Consider the following 11,077-nt stretch of genomic DNA (forward strand, 5'->3'; position numbering starts at 1 on the left):
AGCCGTGATATTCATCTGCAATGCAGACCTCTCATTTTGCAGAAGACACAGCTTGCCAATACTGACTGGGTCATTTTTGGTTGTATCAAGACATAAACTTGAATGCAATCTTGATTCTGAAAAGAAAGGGAGAACACAGAGAAAACTGAGCTGAGTGAATCCTTTTTCCTCCCTAAAGGAAGAAAAATGTGTTGATTTCCAATCACTTGTAAAAGCAAATAAGCAAACACTTCTCATTTTACAAAATGAAACTAGATGGACCTCAGATGCACACAGGAAAGGGTCTGATTTTGTGATAATTCAGGACCGTTAATCTAAAGACTTTCTTCTCTTTTCAAAGTAATCTCTTCAGTAGGCTACACATTATGCCAAATATTCTGCCACGTCTCAGAACGCACTTTGTATACACAGATAACAATTCAACTGTAAAATCTTGCATTGGTATATATTACTATTTCATATGATGTGAAAATGTTCCAAGTTTATGTACAGTTTTGAGGATTTGACCTGTCTCCTTTAAAAGTCTGTGAGGATTTTAAGAGGAACTCTGAGCCCTTCTTTTCCACACATTCTTCTGAGTGTGTTGTGGACACCCAAGTACCACGCTGCCACAGGCCCACAGTTTCCTTCCCCTGACACGGGTTTAGAGTCACCAACTTATGCTGCATGTCTGGCTCCTGAAATAATCTGAGTTGGAAATGAGATTGCCTTCAATCCTTGTATTTGACAGAGGAGAAAATTAAAACCAGATTGTTTAAGGGTTTTGCCTAAGTCCTGATAATAGGGCTGTTTTATGACTTTCATAGGTTTATTAGTTTCCTTTGGCTGCTGTAACTATTCTCATAAACTTAGTACCTTAAAACAACAGAAATTTATTATCTTACAGTTTTGGGGGTCAGATGTCTGAAGTGAGTCTTCTGAACTAAAATCAAGGTGTCAGCAGGAGGCTCTGGGGAATCTATTTTCTTGCTTTTTCCAGATTTTACTGAATGCCCACATTCCTTGGCTCATGGCCACATCCTCAACCTTTGAAGCACATTGTTTGCACCTCTGCGCCTGTCATCATATATCCTCCCTCTCTCTTTGACGTCTGCTCTGTGTCATAAGTACCATGGTGATCACACTGGGCCCCCTGGGTAGTCCAGGATCCTCTTTCCATCTTAAGATCCTTAATGTATAAAGTCCCTTTTGCTGTGGAAGGTAACAGAGTCACTGGTTCTGGGGATTAGGATGTGGGCATCTTTGGGGCCATTATTCTCTCTAACATAATGAGCACTTTTGCTTTTGGACCACTTCCTTAATTTAAAATATTAAAAATTATATTGTAAGACTACCTTAGTATAAAGACTAATATAATTCAAGATAATTTTTTATTATATACTCATTATTATTATATTCATGTTTTCTCCTAAAAGAGAAAGAAATTTTAAAAGAAATTAAAATTTAACCAGGCTTCCCTGGTGGCACAGTGGTTAAGAACCCGCCTGCCAATTCAGGGGACACAGGTTCGAGCCCTGGTCTGGGAAGACCCTACATGCCATGGAACAACAAGGCCTGTGCACCACAGCTACTGAGACTGCGCTCTAGAGCCCATGAGCCACAACTACTGAAGCCTGCGCACCTAGAGCCTGTGCTCTACAATAGGAGAAGCCACCACAATGAGAAGCCTGAGCACCATAACAAAGAGTGGCCCACGCACAGCCGCAAAGACCCAACACAGCCAAAAAAGAAACAAACAAACAAATAAATAAATTAAATTAAACTACTTCATTGACCTACCTTACCTCATGGATAAGTAGGCCTTGGATGAAAAATTTTAAAATGCAACACAGGTTTTTGAATTTCCATTTCCTTCTTCTTTACACTAAACTTTTTAGGCCTAATTTGGAATTTCAGAATAAACTGTGGTGTTAATTGCCCACTGATTTGGAATGTGCTGCCATTTATGGCTTTGATTCACTGGGCAATACAACGTTTTGGCTGATGTCTGCTGTCATTGATGTAGCTCTTAGACAAAATCCAGCAGCCACCCTGGAGAGATAGCCATCACATCCGCACAATCATTTCCTCACCAGAAAATGCTTTTCCCAAGAGATGTGCAACTTAATTTCCTGCATCCCACATTCTTTTGTTCATTCTAGCTTATTTGAAGATCCAGGAGGAAATTTATTTTACTCTGAAGTAAAAATCTACCTAAAAGTTCCTTCTCCAAATTGCTGGTGCACCCTTTAGCACATGGCATGAAAGAAGAGTCTGACAGTTTAAGCTTTGACTTTGGGACTATTAATGGTGGCACATTGATATCAATGTCTTCCCCCAGTGAAGGGGCAATGAGATAGTCCAAGGCCTAAGGCTGCATTGGATCTCCTGAGCTCCCTGATACAGTTTTTTTTTTAATTTTTAATTTTTATGCAATTTTTAAAGGTTACTTTCCATTTACAGTTATTATAAAATATTGGCTATATACTCCCCCACATTGTACAATACATCCTTGAGCCTATCTTACACCCAATAGTTTGTACCTCCAACTTCCCCATTCTCTATTGCCCCTCTCCACCCCCACTGGTAAACACTAGTTTGGTCTCTATATTTGTGAGTCTGTTTCTATTTTTTATATTCACTGGTGTGTTGTATTTTTTTAGATTCCACATATAGGTGATATAATATACTATTTGTCTTTATCTGTCTGACTTGTTTCACATAGCATAATGCCCTCAAAGTTCATCCATGTTGGTGCAATTGACAAAATTTCATTTTTTATGGCTGAGTAGTATTCCATTGTATTTAAATATACCACATCTTCTTTACCCATTCATCTGTTGATGGGTACTTAGGTTGTTTCCATATCTTGGCAATTGGAAATAAATCTGCTATGAACATTGGGGTGCATGTATCTTTTCAAATTACTGTCTTTGTTTTTTTCACATATATACCCAGGAGTGGAATTTCTGGGTAATATGGCAGTTCTATTTTTAGTTTTTTGAGAAACCTCCATACTATTTTCTAGAGTGGCCACACCAATTTACATTCCCACCAACAGTATAGAAGGGATCCCTTTTCTCAAAATCCTCACCAAGTCTTGTTATTTGCAGACATTTTGATGATAGCAATTCTGACAAGTGTGAGGTGATATCTCATTGTGGTTTTGATTTGCGTTTCCCTGATGATTAGCGATGTTCAGCATATTTTCATGCTGCCTGCTGGCCATCTTCATTTCCTCTTTGGAAAAATGTCTATTCAGTTCTTCTGCCCATTTTTTAATCAAGTTCTTTGTTAGTTTGTTTTTGATGTTGAGTTGTATGAACTGTTTATATATGTTCTATATTAAGACCTTATCAGTCATATTATTTGCAAATATTTTCTCCCATTTAGTACATTGTCTTTTTGTTTTGTTAATGGTTTTCTTTGCTGGGCAAAAGGTTTTAAATTTAGGGCCTCCTGGGGAGGCAGGGGTTGGTTGTCGCTCACTGAAGGGGCAAGAACAATGATAGCAGAGACCCCAGGAAAATTTTTTTTTGTTTTTTTGTTGTTTTTATTTTAAGAACAATTTTTAGATTAAAAAAATGCTTTCATATATTTTTAATTTTTCTATTTTTATTTTCCTTTTTTTTCTATTTTTTGTTTGTCATTTTGTGTGTTTTTCTTTGCTTTATTCTTTTAGTTTGCTTTCTGTTTTTGTTTTGTTTTGATTTTATTGTTTGTTTTGGTTTGGGGGTTCTTTGGTTTGTTTGGTGGTTTTCTTGTTCTTTATTCTCTTTGTGTGTTTTGTTTGTCTTTTGTTAGTTTTTGTTATTTGTCTTGGGTTTTGTTTGACTGTTTGTTTTCTTTTCTTTTCTTTTTTTTTTTTTTTTTGCAGAACTGTGCAGATTGTGGGGTCTTGGTCCCATGGCTGGGGGCTAGGCTTGGGCCCCCAGGGTGGGAGCACCAAGTCCAGGATGCTGGACTGCCAGAGAATTCCCAGCCCCATGGAATATTAACTGGCATGAGCTCTCCCAGAGTTCCCCATCTTGGCACTGAGACCCATCTTGGCACTAAGACCCGGTTGCACTCAACTGCTTTAAAGCTCCAGTGCTGGGTGCCTCAGGCCAAACAACTAACAACACAGGAACAGAGCCCCGCCCATCAGCAGACAGGCTGCCGAACGTTGTACTAAGTTCATAGACACTCGAAAACACACCCTCTGATGCTGCCTTGCCCATCAGAGTGACAAGACCCAGCTCCACTCCCCAGAGCACAGGCACCAGTCCCTCCCATGAAGAAGCATACACAAGCCCCTGGAACAACCTCACTCACCAGAGGGCAGACACCAGAAGCAAAAGGAACAACGACCCTGCATCCTGCAGAAAGGAGACCACAAACACAGTAAGTTAAGCAAAATGAGATGACAGAGAAGTATGTTGCAGATGAAGGAGGAAGGTAAAAACCCATAAGACCAAATAAAGGAAGGGGAAATAGGCAATCTACCTGAAAAAGAATTCAGAGAGTTTGTGAGGACTATTCCAGAGTGTTTGGTCTGAGCAAGGCAAAGTTTGCTGAAGTGAATAGCTCTCTGCAGACCTTGGAGCATTAGCTCCTGTTTGGGTAAAGACAATCTCCACATGGCAGTTGTGAAAACCATAAGCAGAACTGCAAATTTGATCTTGCTTATCAGCACCAGCATCTTTATTTCCCAGATACAGTGCTGTATGAACAAAGGAGTTTACCTTTGCACCAACAGCTGGATGTAAATTTTTGGGTCACTAAGCTGTCTCTCCTGAAAAGCAACTAGTAGAAAATTACACTTTGGCTAAATTTGGACTGTATTCCTTTCATCTCCCCTTGCCTGGAAAAATATTGCAATTAATCCCTCACTGTTTTGTAGTATGTTATTTCTTTATTGGCTTATTAAGAGACATTATCCTGTATGCTATTAGCCTGTGAAATGATTATAATTCTCAGAGTGAACCTGTGTTGAATAAAATAATGGCAAAGACCATCTCAGTCTGAGCACAATTTACTTTGAAACAAAACAATATGTGAGTTTAAAAATATTAATTAATAATTTGTTTTATCTCAGAGAGAGAAAAAATTATCAAAACAGAAATTCTAACATGCTACAAGTTGTTCACCACAGCAGGAGCTCCTGTTTCTCATCCTGTCAGTAATATTATGATTAAAATAATTACATTCCTCTGTATTTTTCTATTTCTTCTATATTTTTAATAGCCTTATAAATGTATAATACTATTATTATTTTCCAGGACTAATATATATTCACTTAATTTTTCTTTGATGAAAATGATTGTTAATTTAGGGTCACACAACGCCATGATGAAAAATATAGGCATTTTAGTAGCCAGGTCATAATCATGTAATTATTTTTCTTGTGAAACATTCTAAAGTCATGTGAAATATCCATTCTTATAACATACCTATAATATGAGACTAAGGAATTGGTACATATAGGTCTACAACAATATTGGTTTGTCTTTTTAAAAAGTACACATTTACAAATAAAAAAGAAAAGAGGGTCAATTCATATAAGAAAAAGAGATAATTGAGAATATACTGCTGCATGCAATAATTTTCACAAATATTAATATGGATTAACATTTTTCTTTACATAAATTGTATTACCAAGGAACAAAACAGACAACAGGAGGGAAGGAAAAAATATAGATCTATTAGAATGTATTTTAACTTACATGACTACCATATTAAAACAAGAAGTTATAGTTATAGGTCAACATGGTAATTCCATGGTAATCACAAATCAAAAACTGACAATAGATACACAAAAACTAGAGAAAAAGGAACACAAGTATCCTATTAAAAAAAATGATCAAATCACAGGGAAGAAACTAAAAGAAAAAGAAAAGAACAGAGAAGAATTACAAAACAACCAGAAAACAAGTAATAAAATGGCCAAAAGTACATACCTATTAATAATCATTTTACATGTAAATAGAATAACTGCTCCAATCAAAAGATATAAGGTGGCTGACTGGGTAAATAAAAAAAGAACCCATCTATATGCTGCTTACAAGTGACTCACTCTGGAGGTAAAAACACACAAAGACTGACGTTGAAGAGATGGAAAAAAATTTCATGCAAACGGAAACAAGAAAGCTGGGGTAACAATACTCACAGAAAACAGAAAAACAAAATATAATTTATAATAAAGTCTAATACAAAATACAAATAATTGCATTATATAATGATGAAAGGATCAATAAAAAAGAGGATATAAAATTTGTTGACATATATGTACCTAATATAAGAGAACCTAAATATATAAAGCAAATATTAACAGACATAAAAGAGAAATAGACAATAATGGAATAACAGCAGAGAACTTTAACATCCTACTCACAACAAAGGACAGATCATCCAGACAGAAAATCAGTAGGAAAGTTGTGGTCTTAAACCACATATACTAGTTGGACTTAATAGATAGCTATAGAACATTCCATCCAAAAACAGCAGAATACACATTCTTTTCAACTGCACATGGAACATTCTCCAGGACAAATTACATTCTAGGCCAAAAAACAAGCGTCAAAAAATTTAAGAGGATAGAAATTATACCAAGTTTTTTTTTTTTAACCACAATAGTATAAAACTAGAGATTAATTACCTGAAGAAAAATTGGGAAAAAAACAAACATATGGAGACTAAACAATATGATATGAAGAAACCAATGGGTCAATGAAGAAATCAAACAGGAAATCAGAAAATAACTTTAGACAAATGAAAATAAAGGCATAACTTCCCAAAATCTACGGGATGCAGCAAAAGCAGTTTTTAGAGGGAAGATTATAGCAATACAGGTCTACCTCAAGAAACAAGAAAAATTTCAAATAAACAACCTAACCTACCATCTATAGGGATTAGAAAAAAAAAAACAAAACAAGAAAATAATAATGATCAGAGAGGAAATAAATAAGAAAGAGACTAAAAACTTGACAAAAAAGATTAGTGAAACTAAGAGCTAGGTTCTTGAAAAGATAAACATAATTCATAAGCCAGGCTCATCAAGAAAAAAAGGTTGACTTCCGGGAAGATGGCAGAAGAGTAAGACGTGGAGATCACCTTCCTCCCCACAGATACACCAGAAATACATCTACACGTGGAACAACTCCTACAGAACACCTACTGAATGCTGGCAGAAGACCTCAGACCTCCCAAAAAGCAAGAAACCCCCCACGTACCTGGGTAGGGCAAAAGAAGAAAGAATAAACAGAGACAAAAGGATAGGGATGGGACCTGCACCAGTGGGCGGGAGCTATGAAGGAGGAAAGGTTTCCACACACTAGGAAGCCCCTATGTGGGCGGAGACTGCGGGTGGCGGAAGGGGGGAGCTTCGGAGCTGCAGAGGAGAGCACAGCAACAGGGGTGCAGAGGGCAAAGTGGGGAGAGATTTCCGCACAGAGGATCAGTGCCGACCAGCACTCACCAGCCCGAGAGGCTTGTCTGCTCACCTGCCAGGGCGGGCTGGGAGTTGAGGCTCAGGCTGTGGTCGAAGCGCCGGGAGAGAACTGGGGTTGGCAGCATGAACGCAGCCTGCAGGGGGTTAGTGCGCCACGGCTAGCTGGGAGGGAGTCAGGGGAAAAGCCTGGACCTGCCGAACAGGCAAGAGACTTTTATTTCCCTCTGTTTCCTGGTGCACGAGGAGAGGGGATTAAGAGAGCTGCTTAAAGGAGATCCAGAGACGGGCACAAGCCGTGGCTAAAAGTGCGGACCCCAGAGACGGGCATGAGACGCTAAGGCTGCTGCTGCTGCCACCAAGAAGCCTGTGTGCGAGCACAGGTCACTGTCCACACCCCCCTTCCGGGGAGCCTGTGCAGCCAGCCACTGCCAGATTCCCGGGATCCAGGGACAACTCCCCCGGGAGAACGCACGGCGCGCCTCAGGCTGGTGCAACGTCACGCCGGCTTCTGCCACCGCAGGCTCGCCCAGCACTCCGTGCCCCTCCCTCCCCCCTGCCTGAGTGAGCCAGAGCCCCCGAATCAGCGACTCCTTTAACCCCGTCCTGTCTGAGCGAAGAACAGACACCCACAGGTGACCTACACACAGAGGGGGGGCAAATCCAAAGCTGAGCCCCTGGGAGCTGTGAGGACAAAAAAGAGAAAGGGAAATCTCTCCCAGCAGCCTCAGAAGCAGCGGATTAAAGCTCCACAATCAACTTGATGTACTCCGCATCTGTGAAATACATGAATACACAACGAATCATCCCAAATTGAGGAGGTGGACTTTGGGAGCAAGAGTTATGATTTTTTTCCCCTTTTCCTCTTTTTGTGAGTGTGTATGTGTATGCTTCTGTGTGAGATTTTGTCTGTATAGCTTTGCTTCTACCATTTGTCCTAGGGTTCTATCCGTCCATTTTTTGTTTTGTTTTGTTATTAAATTTTTTTCTTAATAATTATTTTTTATTTTAATAACTTTATTATATTTTATCTTACTTTATTTTACTTTATCTTCTTTATTTATTTTTTCCTTCCTTCCTTCTTCCCTCCCTCCTTCCCTCCCTCTTTTCTTTCTTTCTTTCTTTCTACTTCTACTAATTCTTTCTTTCTACTTTTTCTCCCTTTTATTCTGAGCCATGTGGATGAAAGGCTCTTGGTGCTGCAGCCAGGAGTCAGTGCTGTGCCTCTGAGATGGGAGAGCCAACTTCAGGACACTGGTCCACAAGAGACCTCCGAGCTCCACATAATATCAAACAGCGAAAATCTCCCAGAGATCTCCATCTCAACACCAGCACCCAGCTTCACTCAACGACCAGCAAGCTACAGTGCTGGACATCCTATGCCAAACAACTAGCAAGACAGGAACACAACCCCACGCATTAGCAGAGAGACTGCCTAAAATCATAATAAGTCCACAGACACCCCAAAACACACCACCAGACGTGGACCTGCCCACCAGAAAGACAAGATCCAGCCTCATCCACCAGAACACAGGCACTAGTCCCCTCCATCAGGAAGCCTACACAACCCACTGAACAAACCTTAGCAACTGGGGACAGACACCAAAAACAATGGGAACTACAAACCTGCAGTCTGTAAAAAGGAGACCCCAAACACAGTAAGATAAGCAAAATGAGAAGACAGAAAAACACACAGCAGATGAAGGAGCAAGATAAAAACCCACCAGACCTAACAAATGAAGAGGAAATAGGCAGTCTACCTGAAAAAGTATTCAGAATAATGATAGTAAAGATGATCCAAAATCTTGGAAATAGAATAGACAAAATCCAAGAAACATTTAACAAGGACCTAGAAGAACTAAAGATGAAACAAACAATGATGAACAACACAATAAATGAAATTAAAAATACTCTAGATGGGATCAATAGCAGAATAACTGAGGCAGAAGAACGGATAAGTGACCTGGAAGATAAAATAATGGAAATAACTACTGCAGAGCAGAATAAAGAAAGAAGAATGAAAAGGGCTGAGAACAGTCTCAGAGACCTCTGGGCCAACATTAAAGGCACCAACATTCGAATTATAGGGGTTCCAGAAGAAGAAGAGAAAAAGAAAGGGACTGATAAAATATTTGAAGAGATTATAGTTGAAAACTTCCCTTATATGGGAAAGAAAATAGTTAATCAAGTCCAGGAAGCACAGAGAGTCCCATACAGGATAAATCCAAGGAGAAATACGTCAAGACACATATTAATCAAATTGTCAAAAATTAAATGCAAAGAAAACATATTAAAAGCAGCAAGGGAAAAACAACAAATAACACACAAGGGAATCCCCATAAGGTTAACAGCTGATCTTTCAGCAGAAACTCTGCAAGCCAGAAGGGACTGGCAGGACATATTTAAAGTGATGAAGGAGAAAAACCTGCAACCAAGATTACTCTACCCAGCAAGGATCTCATTCAGATTTGATGGAGAAATTAAAACCTTTACAGACAAGCAAAAGCTGAGAGAGTTCAGCACCACCAAACCAGCTTTACAACAATTGCTAAAAGAACTTTTCTAGGCAAGAAACACAAGAGAAGGAAAAGACCTACAATAACGAACCCAAAACAATTAAGAAAATGGGAATAGGAACATACATATCAATAATTACCTTAAATGTAAATGCTCCCACCAAAAGACACAGATTAGCTGAATGGATACAAAAACAAGACCCATATATTTGCTGTCTACAAGAGACCCACTTCAGACCTAGAGACACATACAGACTGAAAGTAAGGGGATGGAAAAAGATATTTCATGCAAATGGAAACCAAAAGAAAGCTGGAGTAGCAATTCTCATATCAGACAAAATAGACTTTAAAATAAAGAATATTAGAAGAGACAAAGAAGGACACTACATAATGATCAAGGGATTGATCCAAGAAGAAGATATTACAATTGTAAATATTTATGCAACCAACATATGAGCACTTCAATACATAAGGCAAATACTAACAGCCATAAAAGGGGAAATCGACAGTAACACATTCATAGTAGGGGACTTTAACACCCCACTTTCACCAATGGACAGATCATCCAAAATGAAAACAAATAAGGAAACACAAGCTTTAAATGATACATTAAACAACATGGACTTAATTGATATTTATAGGACATTCCATCCAAAAACAACAGAATACACATTTTTCTCAAGTGCTTATGGAACATTCTCTAGAATAGATCATATCTTGGGTCACAAATCAAGCCTTGGTAAATTTAAGAAAATTGAAATTGTATCAAGTATCTTTTCTGAACACAACGCTATGAGACTAGATATCAATTACAGGAAAAGATCTGTAAAAAATAGAAACACATGGAGGCTAAACAATACACTACTTAATAACGAAGTGATCACTGAAGAAATCAAAGAGGAAATCAAATAATACCTAGAAACAAATGACAATGGAGACACGATGACCCAAAATCTATGGGATGCAGCAAAAGCAGTTCTAAGAGGAAGGTTTATAGCAATACAATCCTACCTTAAGAAACAGGAAACATCTCAAATAAACAACCTAAACTTGCACCTAAAGCAATTAGAGAAAGAACAAAAAAACCCCAAAGTTATCAGAAGGAAAGAAATCATAAAGAGCAGATCAGAAATAAATGAAAAAGAAATGAAGAAAA

Source organism: Monodon monoceros, unplaced genomic scaffold (assembly GCF_005190385.1).
Source record: "Monodon monoceros isolate NGI ecotype Baffin Bay Population unplaced genomic scaffold, NGI_Narwhal_1 Super_Scaffold_5, whole genome shotgun sequence".
NCBI classification, from domain to species: Eukaryota; Metazoa; Chordata; class Mammalia; order Artiodactyla; family Monodontidae; genus Monodon; species Monodon monoceros.